Below are 19,369 nucleotides of genomic sequence, written 5' to 3' on the forward strand. Positions count from 1 at the left end.
ATATATTTTGTATGCTAGCTCAACATCGCTCATTGATAAATTGGAAGTGAGTAAATGAAATAAATAAGAAATTACACATTTTCTCCCATGACCAATTGAGTGACGGAGGGTGCTATATACCGAAATGGAAAAAACAAAGAAGAATGCAGTCAAGGAACTGAGTTAATCAATAGTTCTTATTAGCAGACATTCAAGTAACAATGTTGAATAAGCAATTGGATACATGTCTGGGATGCAAGTAAATGTTAGGATTCAAGACAGTTTTACAGAACATCAGTTTATGGTTGATACCTTTGTTAGGGAATAATCTAAGCTGTATTACAAAAAGATCTAAAAATATAATGACAGAAGTTAATTTCACTTTCATATAAAAGTCCAGTGGCAAGGGGCTACCCATGTAACTCTTGAAATTAGTATATTTCTAATGAGGCTTACTTGATTTGACTCACCAATCTTAGGCAAAGCTGCTGCTATTTTAGAGAGAAGGAAGTTCCTTTCCTGATTTGACCCAGAATGCATCTTTTTGTCTTTGAACCATAACCACTTTTCACATAGCGAGTCCCATCATCAAATTCAGTATCCTGTTGTTACAGCACTTGGGTGTTCAAACTTATACATCTATACAGTGCCAGACTCTGTGGTAGACTCTGAATATACAATAAATAAAAGAGAATTGGTGCTTGCTTTAGAGAGAATGAAATCTACAAGGTACACGGAATAACATCAAAAAGTGATTCAGTCTATAGGAGAAGTACAATGTTTAATAAAGATATCTAGGAGAGAAATGCCCTTAAGCTCAACTTTCAGGTTTCAGCTTATAGACCCCTACCTGCTGGCTTATGAAATCCTTTGTTTTACAAATTAAGACCTTCCTATCTATCCTATATCTGGTATTTTTCTTAACAAGTTCTACATTTCATCATAGAATACCACCCCATTTGGTCCAAGTGAGTTTCTTTCTTTTTCTCAGAATAGACCAAAAATTATCATCTTGTATTGAAGCTTGAACAGTTAAGAAGGAAAAGGGTTATATCACAAGCGGCTTACAATAAATACTGTATCTTGTCTACTTTTGAGGCTAAGGATCAGCTTCCATAATGACTTACTGGAATACTGTTCGGTAAATATTTTCTTTTTTTTTTTTCTCTTTCCAACTTTTATTTTAGGTTCAGAGGGTAATTGTGCACATTTGTTATGTAAGTAAATTGTGTGTCACAGGGGTTTGATGTATAGAGAATTATGTTACCCAGGTAATCAACATAGTACCTGATTCGTAGTTTTTCAATCCTTACCCTCCTCCCACCCTGTACCCTCAAGTAGGCCCCAGTGTCTGTTATTGCCATGTTTATGTCCATGACTACCCAACATTTAGCTTCCACTTATAAGTGTGAACGTCCTGTATTTGCTTCTCTGTTTCTGCATTACTTTGCTAAGTATAATGGCCTCTAGCTCCATCCATGTTGCTGCCAAGGAAATGATTTCATTCTTTTTTATGGCTGCATACTATTTCATGGTGTATATGTATCACATTTTCTTTATTCAGTCCACTGAATATTTTGAATATAACCCCTGCCTATGCACAGTACTCACAAAATATATATGAATATAATTGTAATTGTCACATGGAAGACCATGTTAAAGCATTAATAAATTCACTATAGCTTTTTGATAGCATGCAGTTGTTCAACCAAAATGGTACATAAACGGCAAGTATTGATTTTGCTGTTTATATTTGTGTTTCTTATAGTCTATTCTTCCCAGGGCAGCCAAAGTAAATACATTAAAAATACATCCAAATCATGCATTCTACTCAGAAGACTCAACTGACTTCCCATCTCATTTTATAACCCACAAGTTCCCACATGATTTCTACTTGTTCCTGCATTCCTCATCTCTTTCTGTTCTCTCTCTTGTTCACATGATTCTGGTCATATTGGACATAATGCAGTTCCTCAAGCTAAGCAAGTTTCAGTCTCTTGCAGTCACTGTTCTCTCTAGAATGTTCTTCTCAAAGATAGTTAGCTATCTTTCTCCCTCACATTCTCATTACCTTCTCTGACATACAAGAAAATACTGTTGGAATCCCATCCAGACCCCTTTGACAGACTGCAGCACCATCCTCAGCTGCTGTTGGTGTTGACTGAACAAAAACTTACACCTGACCCTCATTTATCCAGACCATTGATCTCAGCCAAAAGAAGGGGCTTTCCCTCTAGATCATGCCACACCACCTCAGCAAGCAACCAAATGACACAGACTACCTCAAGAAGGGGCGGATTCTGCAGTACCATTGCTGCTCCAGAATTTCCTATGGTTTACCTGAAAGTCTCCAGCCAAGCCCACATTCTTGTTGATCTTTCACCCAGCTCTCTCCTGTTTGCCTCATTTCCCTTGTGCTCATAATCCTTTTCCTCTAATACACCTTTTGAATATGAATCTCCATCCCAGGCTGCACTTCTAGGAAACAGACCTAAGAGTTGCCTTCCTTAACCACCACACACCCAAGAACTCCCTGTCTCTCTTATCTTACTTTACTTTGTACATAGCACTGATTGCCATATTGCATAAAATGTTTTTATTGCATAATATGTTTTTATGATCTATTTTTGTTTATTCACTTTTTCTTTTGTAAACTCCACGTGGTCAGGGACTTTTTTTGTTTACTATATTCCCAAGCCTACTAAAGGACTTACTTATTATAGTTACTCAATAAATATGCATTGCTGAATATATGAATAAATGAAATGAGACAATGAATATATTTTATCATTACCTCAAGATGCCTTGGCCGGGCGCAGTGGCTCATGCCTGTAATCTCAGCACTTTGGGAGGCCAAAATGGGTGGATCACTTGAGGTCAGGAGTTCAAGACCAGGCTGGCCAACATGGTGAAACCCCATCTCTACTAAAACTATAAAAAATTAGCCAGGCATGGTGTAATCCCAGCTAGGCTGAACTAGGAGAATCACTTGAGCCCAGGAGCAGGAGGTTGAGGTGAGCCAGGATCGTGCCACTGCACTCCAGCCTGAGTGACAGAGTGAGACTCTGTCTCAAAAAAAGAAACCAGAAAACCAAAAGTGATGTCTTGCTCTTGAAAACACTGGGAACCAATGACCTGAATTAATTTCATCTACAGTAAATAATGACTCTGTTTGGAACCACCATGTGTTCTATGCTCTTTCAAACTACATCAACACTGGAACGCTGTGAGAATTGGTTCATTAGCATGTCTTTCACAAGCCTTCCAGACTTTAAACTCAAAGTCTTTATCTTGCTGTATTTTCATAGTCAAATTTCCCTCTAGATCTCTTAATTAGCATATGTTTCTTAAATAAAAATTTATTTTTTCAGTCAGTAGTATTTTAAACTCAAATCTTAAAAGTTCATACTGAAAACAACTAAATGAAAATGTATATATTTTAACAATGAAATCTATTAAATAAGGAATGCATTGTAACTCTAGAAGGGCCAGGGTGCACATTACTCACATTCAGTCAGAGACAATTCCTAGAAGGAGTCTAGGGAAGTTTCTGAAAATTGATTTTAAAATAAGGTAATAGTTATTTTACTATACAGACACTATTTGGCTGTAAAGCCAGCAAAGAAAAGGAACAGAGCCTACATCACAGCTTTTATATGAAGGAAATACTGAAATTGGATATGACACATCAAAAATATTTAAATAGGAAACTACAGAGACTCTGGCTGAGTTGCAGCCTCTTCAATTCACATGTTCTCTAACAGAACTCAGTCTTGATGAGTGTTTGCAGAAAATTGTCTTCATTGTCTACCACACTGCACAAAATGATCTCTAATTTGACTTTTACAGATTTAACAAGTCAGAAAGCATTTGAGGTTGCCTGCTAACTCCACAAAAGTCTTTTCATTAATCAATAAATAAAGGTTTATTTAATTTTTTCACAAAGAGAACTTTGTGGTCATGAACGCCTGCTGTCTGCTCCGTTAAAAATAAAGAAATCTTCTAAAGAGACTCTCTCAAACATATTCAAATATAGGACTTGGAAAGATATTTCATTCTAATTTAGGAGTACATAATTAATGTACTTCTTTGCAGCTAGCATTTAATGTCATTGCTTTTATGGTTTATGATGTAAAGTTTGTTTCTTTTTATTTAACAGAAAGGTCAATGTGACTAATAATTAGAACTATGACTCTGAGAGAAGAAGACTATAATTAGACTATTTTTCAGTGAATAAAAAAGTGTCAGAAAAAAAGAAAGTGAAACATTTGTGTCAGCAAAGCTGGTTTACATAAGGACAGGAAAAGTGATTATTTTATGCAGATGCACACTTAGGTGACTTTCCAATAATCTAACTTAATGATAATTTAATAATTATAAATTTACATAAAAAGCATGGTCTAGATATTCGACATAAAGCAATGGTTCTCAACCAAGAGTGATTTTGCCCATAAGAAGAAATTTGGCCATTTCTGGAAACATTTTTGCTTGTTATGATTGGAGGGGTACCACTGACTTTTAGAGGGTAAAGTCCAGGAAAGCGGCCAAACATCTTACAATACCCAGTCAGTGCCTCACAACAAAGAATTATCCAGTTGCAATGTCAATAGTGACAATTTTAAGGAACTCAAAAGTTACAAAACCTTTTGATTTTGAAATTAATGAGTAAGCTTTAAATTAGCGCAGAGTAATTGGAGCTCTATGGTGACATGGCTATCTATTGACATTGTATTGTGAGATGCATTTTGTAACCATTGTAGATTAAAACGGGAAAAATGAAGGGTGCTATACTTAAAACTGAGCATTCTGAGACAGTACTGAGATTCAGTACACTTAGATCTCATGTAAATGCCCATTGGGGCTATTCATTTATTGGGTAGGAGGCAGGATAGAAGCACTCTACCACAAACTTACTATGTAGCAGAGTTTTAGGAGCATAAATAGTTGTGAAGATCTTCATATCTTCATTGATCCAATGACATAGTCAGTGAGCAAATATTTATTGAGGGCTTACTCTATGCTGGACACTGTTCATGTTTTGGCCAAGATGGTTAACGTGATCTCTGCATAGAATTCCCTTTTTAAATACTGGTTTGCTTCATGAAAATGTTAGTTTTTCATTCAAAGTTATTGTTATTTCTTTTGAATTCCTGTAACTGTTTTCTGCAAACATTTGGGGTAAATTCAGGGTCATTGTATAAAATTAAAAACTGATTTAGAGAATGCTTACTTTTCACTTTTCTGGTTTCCAACGCACCAGAAAGGCTGGAAAGCATTTATGCTGACCACCAGATATTTTCTTCCTCTGGAGAGCTCCGGGCCCAAAGACAGACCAATGTCCCTATTACTGGCTGAATTGTGTCTACCCTATTCCCAAATTTATATGTGGAAGTCCTAATGCCAAAATATGTACCTCAAAATGTGACTGCATTTGAAGATGGTGTCTTTAAAGAGGTAATTAAGCTTAAATGAGCTCATTGGGCATAGATTCCAATCCAATATTACTGATGTCCTTCTAAGAAGAGATTAAACCACAGAAGCAGGTACAGAGGGAAGACCATGTGAGGACACAAGGAGAAGGTGGCCATCTACAAGCAAAAGAAAGAGGGCTATAAAGAAATAATATTGCTGTGCCTTTGGTCTCAGACTTTTACCTTCCAGAATTGTGAGAAAATAAATTGCTATTGATTAAGCTACCCAGTCTGTGGTATGTGTAGTAATGCTGTATTATGGTAGCCTTACAAATAAATAACACTGGATGGGTACTGGATGAGCAGGGACTATGAAATTTTCTGGACTTCCCCCCAGCTGAAAGTTTAAGCCTGGACAAGTTATCTAAATTATGTAAATCTCAGATTCTCCATCTGTAAAATGACTGTTAACTGAGTGATTTCATCACTTCTGAAGCTAAATTGCTACATTTTTAATTTAAAAAACAAATAATTAGAAATATTCTTTAACACGTTTCAAAATTGTTTTTAATATTAAAAAAATTTAAATACATAGCCAAACCTCACCTTTTAGGAGTCAGTAATATTAAAAAAAAATGTAGAGCAAATGATTTGAGGTTAATTACTTTTGTAAGCTAACATAGTGGAAGATCTTTGAAAGTTTTACCAGTTTTAGAAGCCAGTCATTTATACAGAAATTTTTTTTTTTTTTTTTTTTTTGAGACGGAGTCTCGCTCTGTCACCCAGGCTGGAGTGCAGTGGCCGGATTTCAGCTCACTGCAAGCTCCGCCTCCCGGGTTCCCGCCATTCTCCTGCCTCAGCCTCCCGAGTAGCTGGGACTACAGGCGCCCGCCACCTCGCCCGGCTAGTTTTTTTTTCGTATTTTTAGTAGAGACGGGGTTTCACCGTGTTAGCCAGGATGGTCTCGATCTCCTGACCTCGTGATCCGCCCGTCTCGGCCTCCCAAAGTGCTGGGATTACAGGCTTGAGCCACCGCGCCCGGCCCAGAAAATTATTATAAATATTATTTTTACTAAGAAACATTGCCTCTGAAAATGTTACATGACCAACGAAAGAGTTAAAATTTCATAAATACTTATTCAGATAGATTGACATAGCTTGATTAAAACAAGAAAATCTTTCAGGCATTTATATATCTCTGCTTTTCTTTGTTTAATTGCATCTTAATCTATGTACTATTTACACAGGCTAAAAATAATTAGGTGAGTAACAGCTAATGAGTTTTCCTCAGCAGGACTTTGAATAACATATTAAACAAAAGTGTTAAATAAAGCGAATCCATAAAAGTAATAGGGTAACCAAAGGGAAGATTGCAAAAAGTGGCAAAAACTAATGGCACTTGAATTACTAGAGAACAATGACAAGGGACGATGTGAAGAAAGTAATTGAAGAAAACAAGTATACTTTCAAATTACCTTGCCCACAATAGCAAACACTCCAGCCATTGGTTTTAAGTATAAAGAAAATAAATTATTTACCTGCATGATATTTTATATTTTAGTCATAAAATTAAAACTAAGCATCGTATTTTAGCTCTTGACTGTATCCAGGGGAGGGGAAACAATATGAAAAAAAAAAAAAAAAAAACCAGAAAAGAAAAACCATTGGCCCAAAAAAACAAACCATCTGGTGAAGTCATGAATGACTGAGTTGAACAGCAGGGGAGCCTACTGTTAATCATTTTTGCAGTCAATTAAGAATTCTGTCGAGAATATATTAAAGAGTACTATAAAAAATACAGTGACCCAAATAAATTGCTTAAGGAAAAAAAAATCAAAATCAGTTAACAGATATTGCATTACTTTCAACTTGAATAATTTTAAAAATTACCAGGAAAAAAAACAAGTGTTTGTTTATTGCCATGATGGAGCCATGTCCTCCAAATTTTAAGACTCCTCTACTCGATTATGTTAATGATGACATTCCAAGAGAATGGAAAAATTTTCTATGTCCTACACTTAGTAAACACCAAGAGATAATTGTTATTAATGCTTCAATTTTGAAACACAGAATAAAATCGATCCTTAGTTGTAGGTGACAAACTGTTTTGAAACTGAAAACAATTAAACGTTCTTTGTAAATTAATCTTTTATGTCGCTAGCTGTCCTCACAAATTCAATCTTTCCTTCTTTCTTCTTTGTTTTTTTTGTTTTGTTTTTTAAAAAAAACACCTTATTTTAGCTTACATAGAATTAGGATACACAACTAAACTACAGATTTGACTTTTCATCCTTCCTAGCAGACATGTGTGGCCAAGGGATTAAGTTCAGGTCAAATAGGATGTAATCTCAAAAGACACATGCAAGTATAATGTCACTGCCTTGAAGATGAAGCCAGTTATTCTGAACTTCCTTTCTTCTGCTTCCAATCCATGAGGAAGAGGATCATACCCTACGTAATGATGGAACATCAAGCAGAATATTATCCTATCCTAAACATGGATGTATGAATGACTCTCTGAAGTAGACCTATTCCACTGGTCTTGATCTCTCTCCTTTTGTGAAAATATGAGGAAACAGCCTTCAATTTCATGTAAAATAATTATTTTTGGTTCATTTGTTATAAAGATTTATCTTATATCCTACCTAATATGTAAATTTGATCAGAGATGTGAGATACCACAATAATAAATACTCAAAATATTTGTCATTGGCTAAACAATTAGGTGGATGAAGAGGAAGAAACAGATATTAAATTGTGAGAAGCTAATAACCTATTTATTCCACAAAACCAATAGGGAAAGAAATGCAACCTGTGAGAAATTGGAACTCCAGCAACATCCACGCTGATCTTACTGCTCTAGAAAACTGATTGGAAAACTCAGGATACTGGTGAGTGTTTATGGCTCCCTGCTATTTTTAGAAAAGTCCTTCAGGATAAAAAAGAGTTCATGTATAACAGGCCAGCTTGCAAGAAGTGATTGAAGGAAACAGGGCTTTCTTTATGGACACCTTTTCTGTCTGCAGCATTTCATCTACTTTGACTGAAAGATGTGTGGCTTCGCAGGACTAGAAAAATCAACTGCTTTTGTGCTTGAAATAGCAGAAGCTAAGCCTATCCTTCAGAGCCTTTCTTAAAATCCTCCCAGTAAGAATTTTTAGTCAAATAATAGGAGCAACCTAGGTTTGAAGTTCAGATTAACTTCCTAGTTAAAGCCTGTATTTTTAGATGACCTTTGCATTAGTCAGGGTTCTCTAGAAGGACAAATATATATATTTCCAATGGAGTTTATTAAGTATTAACTTACAAGATCACAGGATCCCACAATAGACTGTCTCCAAGCTGAGGAGTAAGGAGAGCCAGTCCGAGTCCCAGAACTGAAGAACTTAGAGTCTGATGTTCGAGGGCAGGAAGCATCCAGCACAGCACAGTAGAAAGATGTAGGCTGGGAGGCTAGGCCAGTCGCTCCTTTTCACATTTATCTGCCTGCTTTATATTCTTTGGTGGCTGATTAGATTGTGCCCACCAGATTAAGGGTAGATCTGCCTTCCTCCACCCACTGACTCAAATCTTAATCTATTTTGACAACACCTTCGCAAACACACCCAGTATCAATGCTTTGTATCTTCAGTCCAACCAAGTTGACACTCAGTATTAACCATCACAACCTTGAACTAGCAATATTATATTGAAGGCAAGAGGGAGGGCTCAAGCACAGAAACAGCATGTAACAGAAAATCTCACAGGCTTAAAAACTATGAATAAAGGAATCTTTTAGTGTGGTGATTTTTATGTAAATTTTATTAGACACAAGTAGCCTGGAATCTTAATGAGATTTGAAAAAGGAGACCTCATTGCAAAGAAACCCCAAATGTGACCAACAAGAGCCTGATTGTCTCTGAAGCAGTGCTTATGGAGGGCATATTCTCAATGCATACTTTAGTTGTGGCCGAGAAAAGTAACAGAAAGAATAAAAGCTTACTCCAACCCAAAAGGGAAGAGCCATGTGACTTAAAGGACAATGGATCACAGAGTTCCTCTCATAGATCAAGGCAAGAGCCCAGCTGAAGAATTTAGTCCAGTGCAAGAACAAGGTCCTTAAAGTCATTGCATACCAGATTTTTGTCATTTCTATAATGATTGTCTGCTCCTGTTCTGCCTATTTTTATTAACAGGAGTTTATCATGGTGATTCTTATGTTCCAGCTTCCCATTGCATATTAGGTGTCAGGGACATGCAGAATTTGTATACTAGTGTATGGGTTATCAGATTGCAAAGGTCCAAGTTCAAACTTGTCAGAGAGGAAAGTGCAACACTCAAACAGCCCCAATTTTTATCTGGACAGGATAAAGGAACATTGCCTAGCTGATTTTGAAAAAGAAAGGGTATGCTAACACGTGGGGAGAAGGTACTCATGGAGTGATCAGAGGAGTTGACTGAGTCAGACAGTTCACCAGTATTTGTTGCCTAATTTTTCTTTTAAAAGACAGACTCTTTGGGATTTTCACTGGCCATCTCTTCACCCACCTTACAGACTATGCTTCCCAGTTTTTCTTGTAGCGAAGCAGGACATTGTGTCTAAGTTTGGGGAATAGGATGTGAGAAGTTATGTGAGTACCTTCTGGATTTTCCCCTTAAAAACAAAGATGTTTGCCTTAGATTTCCTCTTCTTAGTTATTGCAGTTAGATGGTGGACATGGTGACCTAGATTTGACAAAGTAGACGAGAACATCCTAGAGGATAATGGAGCAATAGAATGAGTGAAACCAGGTCCCTAAATGAACTAGGAAGGCACAGACACCCCAGCCATCCTAGACCGTTCACTTCTGGATTGTTACATTAGAAAGGAATAAACTTACGCTTCAAGTTTGCATCTTGGACTCCTTTATAGTAGCATCTTAGTCTACATCCTCACACAATATATAAATTTAAGCTAATAAACTCATGATTACGAAGGACAGTTAGGATTGAGAAATAAAACCAAATTCATAAAGGCATGTATCTGAAAGAAAATAGTAAACTTTTATAGAACAGGCATGATGAAAGACTATTTTTAGTGGAAGCAAGGAAAGTATCAGATAGCTGCTGGAAGACCTGCTGTGATGGATGTTTTCCACACAGATGTTAGACTCAGGCACTTTATTTAATTTCAAAAGGTGCACCATATGTACATCTGTCTCAATAAACGATCATATTTTATAATTATAAGACTCTTTAAATCATCTGTCAGACACATCCAGATGCCAAATAAGTCAAAACCTCCAGTGTTAAAACCACTACTCAAAAATAATTTATACACTTGGGAAATGAAAATTAATGATTCATAAGGCATTTCTGAATATGCTGTTTTATGCCCAAGATGGTACAAAGTCTTCAGGACATGGACAAGGGTAAAACATTGTATCTACAATCAAAGATGTTCTAACCTTACTGAAAGTACAATAATCCACTTTAAACTAGTTTTAAGTTGCTATTTAAAATTAATGCTTCTAGTTATAATTTAATTGAAAATTATTAGTGTTTACATGTAATATACCAGTGTGTTAAAAACTAAATAACTAAGACATTGCTCCTCTCATAAAAGAACTTATAATGTGAGATGAGGGTGGGAAAGAGAAAAGAAAAGATACAAATATAGTCTCTCACACAGACACCTACAGATACACACAATTATACACATAAAAAATATAAGGCAGATGTCAAAAAAAAAAGAACAAATAAAATGTATCAATTTCACAGAGAGTCTGGTAAATTATAGGCATCAAGATTCCTAAATGGTTAGGAATAGAGAACATTTACTTACCCATCCATTCAACTTATGTTTTTTTTTAAGGCATTTATTATGTATCATGTACTATGTTCGAAGTACTAAACTCCTGCCGATGGCCACAAGAGTGTCCACTGAACAACAGCTTAGTTCTGCAATGCAGTTATTCTGACTAGGTGCTGGGGATGCCAAGGTCAGTGAGAATGCACAACCCTGTTCTCAAGGAGCTTACAGTTAAGAGAAGAAGAGGTAGGGGTAAGAGAGAGAGCACTGTCCATGGAGATGAGACAAAATAATGGGCAAAGTCAAAGAAAAGGACAATGTTGAGGGAGGAAAGTAGCATAACAATATTCTGACAAATTAGAGGAAATATAGAAATACAATAGAACTCAGTGTCAAACATTAGGAATGATATATTGTAAATGAAACTATAAATAATAGTTGAGAAGCTCATAATCTAACAGAAGAGGTAGAATTGGAAACAAACTATTATAAAATACTAAGGTAAATATTTCAATCCAAGACATGCGTATCGTGGGAGCAGAGGTATCAGATGGCTTCTGCTTTAAGAGAGTCAGGGATGGGTAAGCAAATTGTTTACTGAGTACTGTACTTATTTTTGAATGAATGAATGAATGAATGAATGTGGTCCTTCATTCTTCTCTGATTGGCACCAAGTTGTGTATGTGAAAGAGAGAGAAAGAAATTCAAGACGTGTATTTAAAGTCATAAAGCATACAATAAAAAAGGAGCCAATAACTAGAAAAGGGAGTCTACATTAAAACTTTCAGAATGAATTTGTTTTTGTCGGCCCTATGTGCTATCTTTCTAACCAAAAATACCCAGATTAAAAATATATTGTGCCCTGGATGTCAGATAACTTCTTATTCTCATATTCCTATAGCTGCTTGCACTACATTTGTGTTGACTTTGACTTAGAATTCAATACTTCTTTGAGTGTTCCTGAAAGGATATACTCATGCTTAAGTAAAATTAATGAGTAGTTTACTGATGATTCCATAAAAGACTCAGAGGAGGGCACTTACATCCTCTCCTCTACAGTAAACAACCTAAAAATTATCAGTATTTCTGTATGTAAAATTTCCTTCCTCAACATTCTGCCATCATGAATTATATTGGCCCTTCTCTTACTCAGACCCCAGCCTAGATGTTTCCCTCTCTCTGGCCTTCTTTTCATTCTGCTATCCTTATTTCCTTTTGCCCCTTCTCAAGAGCCTAAAAGTTCACTTCTATGTCTACTGCACAACAGTTTAGCAATAGTATTTTTTTCTTGAGCACGTATTTGGGGTCTTACACTCCACTTTCATAGACTAAACAAAGTATATTTTCTCAAGAAATGCTGATAATTTCTCTTCAGAGAATTCCATTGACCAAGATGAAACTTTTCATCTTACTACATTATGAATCATCTCATGTTGTTTATTGTTGTTTAACAGGACCTATGTATTATAATCCAAAAGGTAGTAGACATTCTTTCACATATACAAGTTAAAAGTCCGCTAGTACTATACATTGATTAAAACAAACATCATAGAGGGTCCTGTGTTCCCTTCTGGCCTTTGATCCTCGTCTATTACTCCACATTGTGAACCTTGACCAAGTGAACAACCATAAGCCTTATAAAAACAGTTCTCAGAAAGTACTCTCCTTACAGTTACTAAGATGGGATTGCACTAAAAATTCCAAGCAAGAGGCATAAAAATGAGACTAAACTTCAGCTGAAATTTTTGTAAGAATTAAAGACAAAAACTTTTAACCTGAGTCAAACCATAAGGACACATGCCCGTCTCTTCTCCTTTCCCTGTAAAATTCCAATCTGGTTTCAACTCAAGAAGCTACCTGATTTTTAGACACTCCAGATATGCATCAACTGTATCCTATCTTTCAGTCACTTAAATTACTTTATTTTGATAGCACAAAAATGCAGTGATGAGCTGCACACACACAAAAATAACAACAACAACAACAACAACAAAAACCATTATTTATCATGTGATCAGTGGCTTACAGAGAAAAGGAGAAAACCAGAAAACCTCCTTTTCTTCATTTCTACGATAGCAGATGGCTGGTCTTGTGAACAAGTCATTTGCTTGAAATATCTGAAGATGAGAAAAGTTGTACCAATTAAGTCAACCTCCTTCTTTTTGTCTGAACTGCAATCTTCTCTATGGCCCACTTCCTGGTGCCAGCACATCCTGTTCTTCCGTCCCCATTCCAGACATTACAAGCGTATGGCAAATTCTGGCTGCCTCCTAATTGTCATGTAGACTCTAAATTTCTAGCCCCGCACCCAGGGACCCTCTCTAGAATCACAGGAGAGATCTTCAGAACTTATTTTTATTTTATTCTCATTCTGTTAACATCTTTTTCCTGTTTCCTGTGAAACTTTCTCATTTATCTGCAAAGGATAACCACCAGTTTCTCTTGGATCTCTTTGCTTACTAGTCAGCAAAGTGAACTCTATACCATAATCACATTGTGAATTATACTTAATAAAGATTTCCAAACCCCTATCCTTATAAACATTAATGAGGATTCAGTGCTGTGAGGTTTGGAGTAGATTTATCCACAAGGAAATTTTAAGAGAAGAGAAGGTAAGGCAGAAGTCACATCCCAGACAAAGGAACAGCACCAGCTAACAGACCAGGACTTAAAAGCCAGCAGTACCCTAGTTAAGAAGTACTCCACTCAGGCTCTCCCACTGAATATTTACAGTGATAAAGGGAGGATAAAACAGGAAAAGCAAAATGTAGTCATATTTTAGAAGAATCATTATACAGGATTGAGACATTTTCTTATAATTTAGTACATGATGATAAACCACGAATGTTTTGAAGAGTGGGTAATAGAATCAGGATCCTCATTTGAGAAAATTAATCTAGATGTCATGTACAGAAATGATTGGAAGAGAAAGGTTCAAGAAGAAAGCAGACCAATTAGAAGCTGTTGAAATTTTTAAAAAGGAAAAAACCAAAGGAACATACAAAATGTAAGACCTTCAAAAGTTGACAACTTCGATGTTGAACGAAAAAGAGAAATGGAATCAAAGATGATTCTGGATGTTGATCCTTAATGACAGAGAGTACAACAGTGCTAGAGACAGTGATGAAGGAGGATGGGGGGAGAAGGCAATATATGATGAAATCACGGGCACTCATCTGGAATTTGAGAAAAAGTGATTTTTGTATCTTTTCTGTAAACTGACCTTTCTCCAGAGCCCCATCCATTCTTGGGAATAATTAAATGTGCAAAACAGTTAAAAATTAGTTTGAATCCAGGATCTCTTGGATAAAATATGTTCAGATGATTAATCCCTCCTTCTGGGAGAGGAGATGGCTTATTGCCGTTATGGCAAGAAAGAGGAAATACTGACTCCTCTGATGCTTATGGTGTCTTGCTCTTACTCCTCGGTGGTTCAATAGCACCCTTTGTCCTCCTGGATTCTGATTGCTTTGCTCTCTTCTGATGCTGAAAGCCTATGACTAACACATCTCAAAGGCCATGCCCTGGCACAAACACTGCTGCTTGTGAAATTCATACCCCACTACCTTCACCACAAATCTTGCTGTAGAAACCTCAGAGGCCTACCTGCAAACCTTATTTGGCCCTGGTTGGGGTGGTCCTCCCTTCAGTCTTTATTTGGGAATCACTTTATTTCATCAATAATGACCTTCTTCTGGCAAGATCTATAGGGAACCAAGGGTGCCTTAGAAAAGCCACACTTGGGACCACTTTTTTACCTTAACAGGCTATACTGACACATCTTGAAGTGATTCTACATCAGTGTTTTACAGACCCCCTGCAAGTATCTCCTTCTCCTGAAGTCCCAAATGGAAAACAGGGGTCTCTGTCTGACTTTGCTAGTATTCTCTCTCTTTTTTCCCCACATATCTCTTGTCCAGAGCCCAGAGAAAGGAAAATGTGCACCTATAATTAATGGTTTCATTCTACTCTCTCTGTCTCTTTCTTCTTTCCAGAATCCATGGGACAAGACTTCACAGAGAGCAGGGTTATGCTCTTTAAATTATACAGGAGCTCTGAATTGACTGCTCCAAGATGGATTATTTATTTGCAAATATGAGGAATATAAAAAATAATGGAACTCCTCTCTAGAGAACAGCTAACAATCTGATTTATCATTCTGGAGGCAAACCGCCAGAACCAACCTCAACCCCACGAAGCCTTTCTTCCATCTTACTTATTTATTCTTTCTCATTTTTATTGTTTGGGTGCTTTCTGTTTGCATTTCTACTGTAACAAATCCTAATCTTCCTCAGGCATATTGTTGCCTCGGGCAGACTAAGACAATGGTCTTGTACTGTGAAAGATAAAATAAAAAAGCACATCCATAATTTTTTAAAAACATTACCCCAGCTGTATATGTTGAGTTTAAGCTACCTGCAGAGCATTTGGAAAAGTAAATCCCCCTTAGTAACCTGGAGAGATTGGTTTTCCCATTTTAACTTAAATTCTAAGCAATGTTCTAGTTTTTATTCAGCCTCTCATTATGATTAACCATCACTAATAGAGCTGGGCCATAAACCAGGAGGAGTTTTACATCTTTAAACTCAAATGGTTTAAAGAACACACCGGGTTTCTTGGAAAGTATGGTAAGAATTTAATATATCTGATCATAATTTCTGGGTACCACAAGTCCCAAGACAAACCCTTATTTAACAATGGTAATTATCTTGCAGTGCCAACACTATAAAAATCAGCGGAGAACAGAGACAAACAGGTCATCATATCTGAAAAACTCCTGGAAAAGTCAAAGGAAGAACCACAGAAGAGAAATAAGATAATCAGATCACAGCCAAGGGTCAAATATCTCATAAATACCAAGGTCAAAGCAAACATAGACGTAGGAACAGATACAACAAAGTCAGTGCCAAAGGGTGCAGGAAGTAGACAGACAGTGCTCTGTGTCAATTGGGAAACATTTATCTGGCAACAAAGTTACAAATTGCCAAAGGCTAGCAGGCACCAGGGTGAAACAGTTTTAGGAAGCCATGGGGATAAGATAAAAATTTAGAATTAAATTTCTAGATTCTTTTTTCTCATAGGAATGGGTGCTAGGCTGGCCTGTGGGCAGTTGAGAGGCAATGATTATTTTTCCTGTGGCTGAGTTTATTTCTGGCATTTGCCCCACACAATAACGGGATATTCTAGGTCCTAACTGAATGAGTCAGGTCGGACTTGAAAGAGGAAAAATTGACATCCAAATACAGAGAATCCAAAGTGCTACAAATAGGGATTACTTTTCAGTTGGCAGTACTTTAAGGTGAAGGGAAAATAGAGATGGGATCAGAGTTCAGCAGAGAATACAGGAGTCTTGAGTGATTGTCTGGAACACTAAGTGGGAACTGAGAGTTCTCTTGGGTCCGATGATTCAAGACATAGGTGAGTCAAAGAAAATGTAATGTGGACAGTGTTCGAGCTAGAGCAGTGGGAGTCAGGAATTCAGAGAGATTAACAAGACATCTCTGAGTGGCCTTAGGATAAGACTATTACTGTTAAGCAGGTTATAATTTCATTTAGAATAATGAAAACAATTTATATCAAAAATGATAAAAGTTCGGCCGGGTGTGGTGACTTGTGCCTGTAATCCCAGCACTTTGGGAGGCCAAGGCAGGCAGAATATGAGGTCAAGAGGTCAAGACCATCCTGTCCAACATGGCGAAACCCCGTTTCTACTAAAAATACAAATATTAACTGGGTGTGGTGTGCGTGCCTGTAGTCCCAGCTACTTGGGAGGCCGAGGCAGGAGAATAGCTTGAACCAGGGAGGCAGAGGTTGCAGTGAGCCAAGATTGAGCCACTGCACTCCAGCCTGGTGATAAAGGGGACTCCGTCTCAAAACAAGCAACAACAACAACAAAAAATAATAAAAGTTCAAGTCCTATGTGACATAACAGGACAGATTTCACTTATCTAGGCATTTTCAAATCTGTGTATCTGAACAACAGTAGCTCATTAAACTTCTTTTCCATGATAATCAATGTGAATTTAAATGTTATCAGCACAGCTGGGGATGGTGGCACATGCCTGTGGTCCCAGCTACTCAGAAAGCTGAGGCAAGAGAAGGATTACTAAACCCAAGGTTTCAACGACATAGTGCACTATGACCATGCCTGCAAATAGCCATTGCACTGCGGCCTAGGAAACACAAGGAGACCATGTCTCAAAAAAAAAAAAAAAAAAAAAAGTTGCCAACAATAAGCAGTTAAAATCCCTCAAGTTAGCAGAAAGTTAAGTTCTTAATTGACACCTTTAAAGGGTTTGAAAGTATTTCAACATTTGTGAAAATACCACTTTTTACTGAGTTACTCTCAAGGACATGAAGTCAGATACTTTCCTCCACATACCTGTTACTTTTTCTTTTCATAAGCCATCATTTTATATAAAACATAGAGTTTTTAATGCCCCCTCATCTAGTCAACACCTATCAGTATCTTCTTGATGTATCAGTATGACAAGCATTCAGTTCAGTGCTATCAGGGATGTAAAGATATATGACATATGGTCCTGGTCTGTAGGACTTTGGAAAAAATATTATACTTTGACTGGAGATGGGACTGGATTACAGGGTTATGTGGCAGAATTCCATTTCTTCTGGAAAAGATGATGTTTGCTAGGACTAACAGCAGATTTAACAGAAAAACAAATCACACATCTTCAATAGTAGCAGTTAAAACTTCAAAGTGCCAAAACTGTTTACGTTCACAGGAAAAAGAAGACTAAGGAAACTAATGATCTTCTATATGCAGTTTAAAAGGAGGCCTCTCAAATTACCAAGGTGTCATGAGTTGAGGAGATATAGAGGACTTTATCATTTATCATACTTATCTTTCATGAAAGCATTCATAAATCACAATAATTGTTATCTATTTTATTCTTTATGCAATGCCTACTCTTCCCATTTGACTGTGAGTCCCAGAAGGATACAGACCACATCTGCCTTGTTCATCATTGCACAATCAAGCCTAAAAAAAAATTGGAACATGGCAAATAGCCAAGAAACATTTATTGAATGAATAGAATTTGGGCTAAATTTCAAGACTGTGAGTATGACATGAAGGACGCCCAGATGAACTCTCCAAGTCCACAGTCGCTGAGAATTGAGTTAAGAGCAATATCATATCTCATTGAGCTTGAGGTCATCCCGTACTGAAAGACGCCAAGAGACCAGATTGGTTTCACAACCTCTAGAAGACCTTGATCCTTTCCTGATCACCCATGCCAGTGAGCACACAGGGATTTCCTGAGGGACCTTTGAAATGAAGAACATTTCATGGCAGAGGGTCACCCTTGACATTCTGCCTCATGACACTGTAACAAAGCCATTTAGCCAGGCAGCTTTAGAGAGGGAGCTCAGCCCAGACTATTTTCTATGCTGTGTCAGATTCAACTCCACCATGGATCAGCATATTCAGGTCAACGAACACTGCCCTTCAACCTGTTTGAAGCATTTTCTACTTCATTCTTGTTGGGGAACAATTGCATTCTTTCCACTTTAAATTAGTTTCTCTATTGTGTTTTAACACCGAGTTTTTATGTAACATTCTAGTAAGATCTTCACACACCCCAGCGGGGGTTATATTACACATAATATTGTTGCTTAGCTGACATCAGTTTTGGACCCCTGCCATTTGGATATAACTTCTCATTTTTGCCCTTCAGATGAACTGTATATAAATAGACTCAAAATAAACTCATCATGGAGATGGAAGTTGAACATATGTCTGAAATGTCACAGAATTCTTTGTAGCCACTGTAAGATTGTCTATAGATTACCATTTTTATTTTCAATAATAAAAGCTTTTACTTTGAAGCTAAGTTCTAGAGTTTAAAGCACAGCTCACCAAATTTTTGTTTGACACAGAAACACCATTTTTTAAAGTCTTATTTTCTGCCAGTGGAGTACCACTGGGAATTTTATAATAGTTAAATGACAAAAATTCATGTCACAACTCTCTTAACACAAATAGCTTTTTCAAGAGTTCAGCAACAATCTGGCTTTATTTACCCATATTCAAGTGTCAAAGATAATATAAATCGAACATGTTCTAATGTATATGTGTACAGAGTCCTCAGTATAAATGTGTTCAACAAATAATTGTAAATGGAATCAAATTTTTAGGAAACAAGAGGAAACTTAAATGTTTGGAATAAAAATTTTGAGCTAAGACCAT

The sequence above is a fragment of the Macaca mulatta genome, chromosome 11 (genome assembly GCF_049350105.2).
Source record: "Macaca mulatta isolate MMU2019108-1 chromosome 11, T2T-MMU8v2.0, whole genome shotgun sequence".
Taxonomy (NCBI): Eukaryota; Metazoa; Chordata; class Mammalia; order Primates; family Cercopithecidae; genus Macaca; species Macaca mulatta.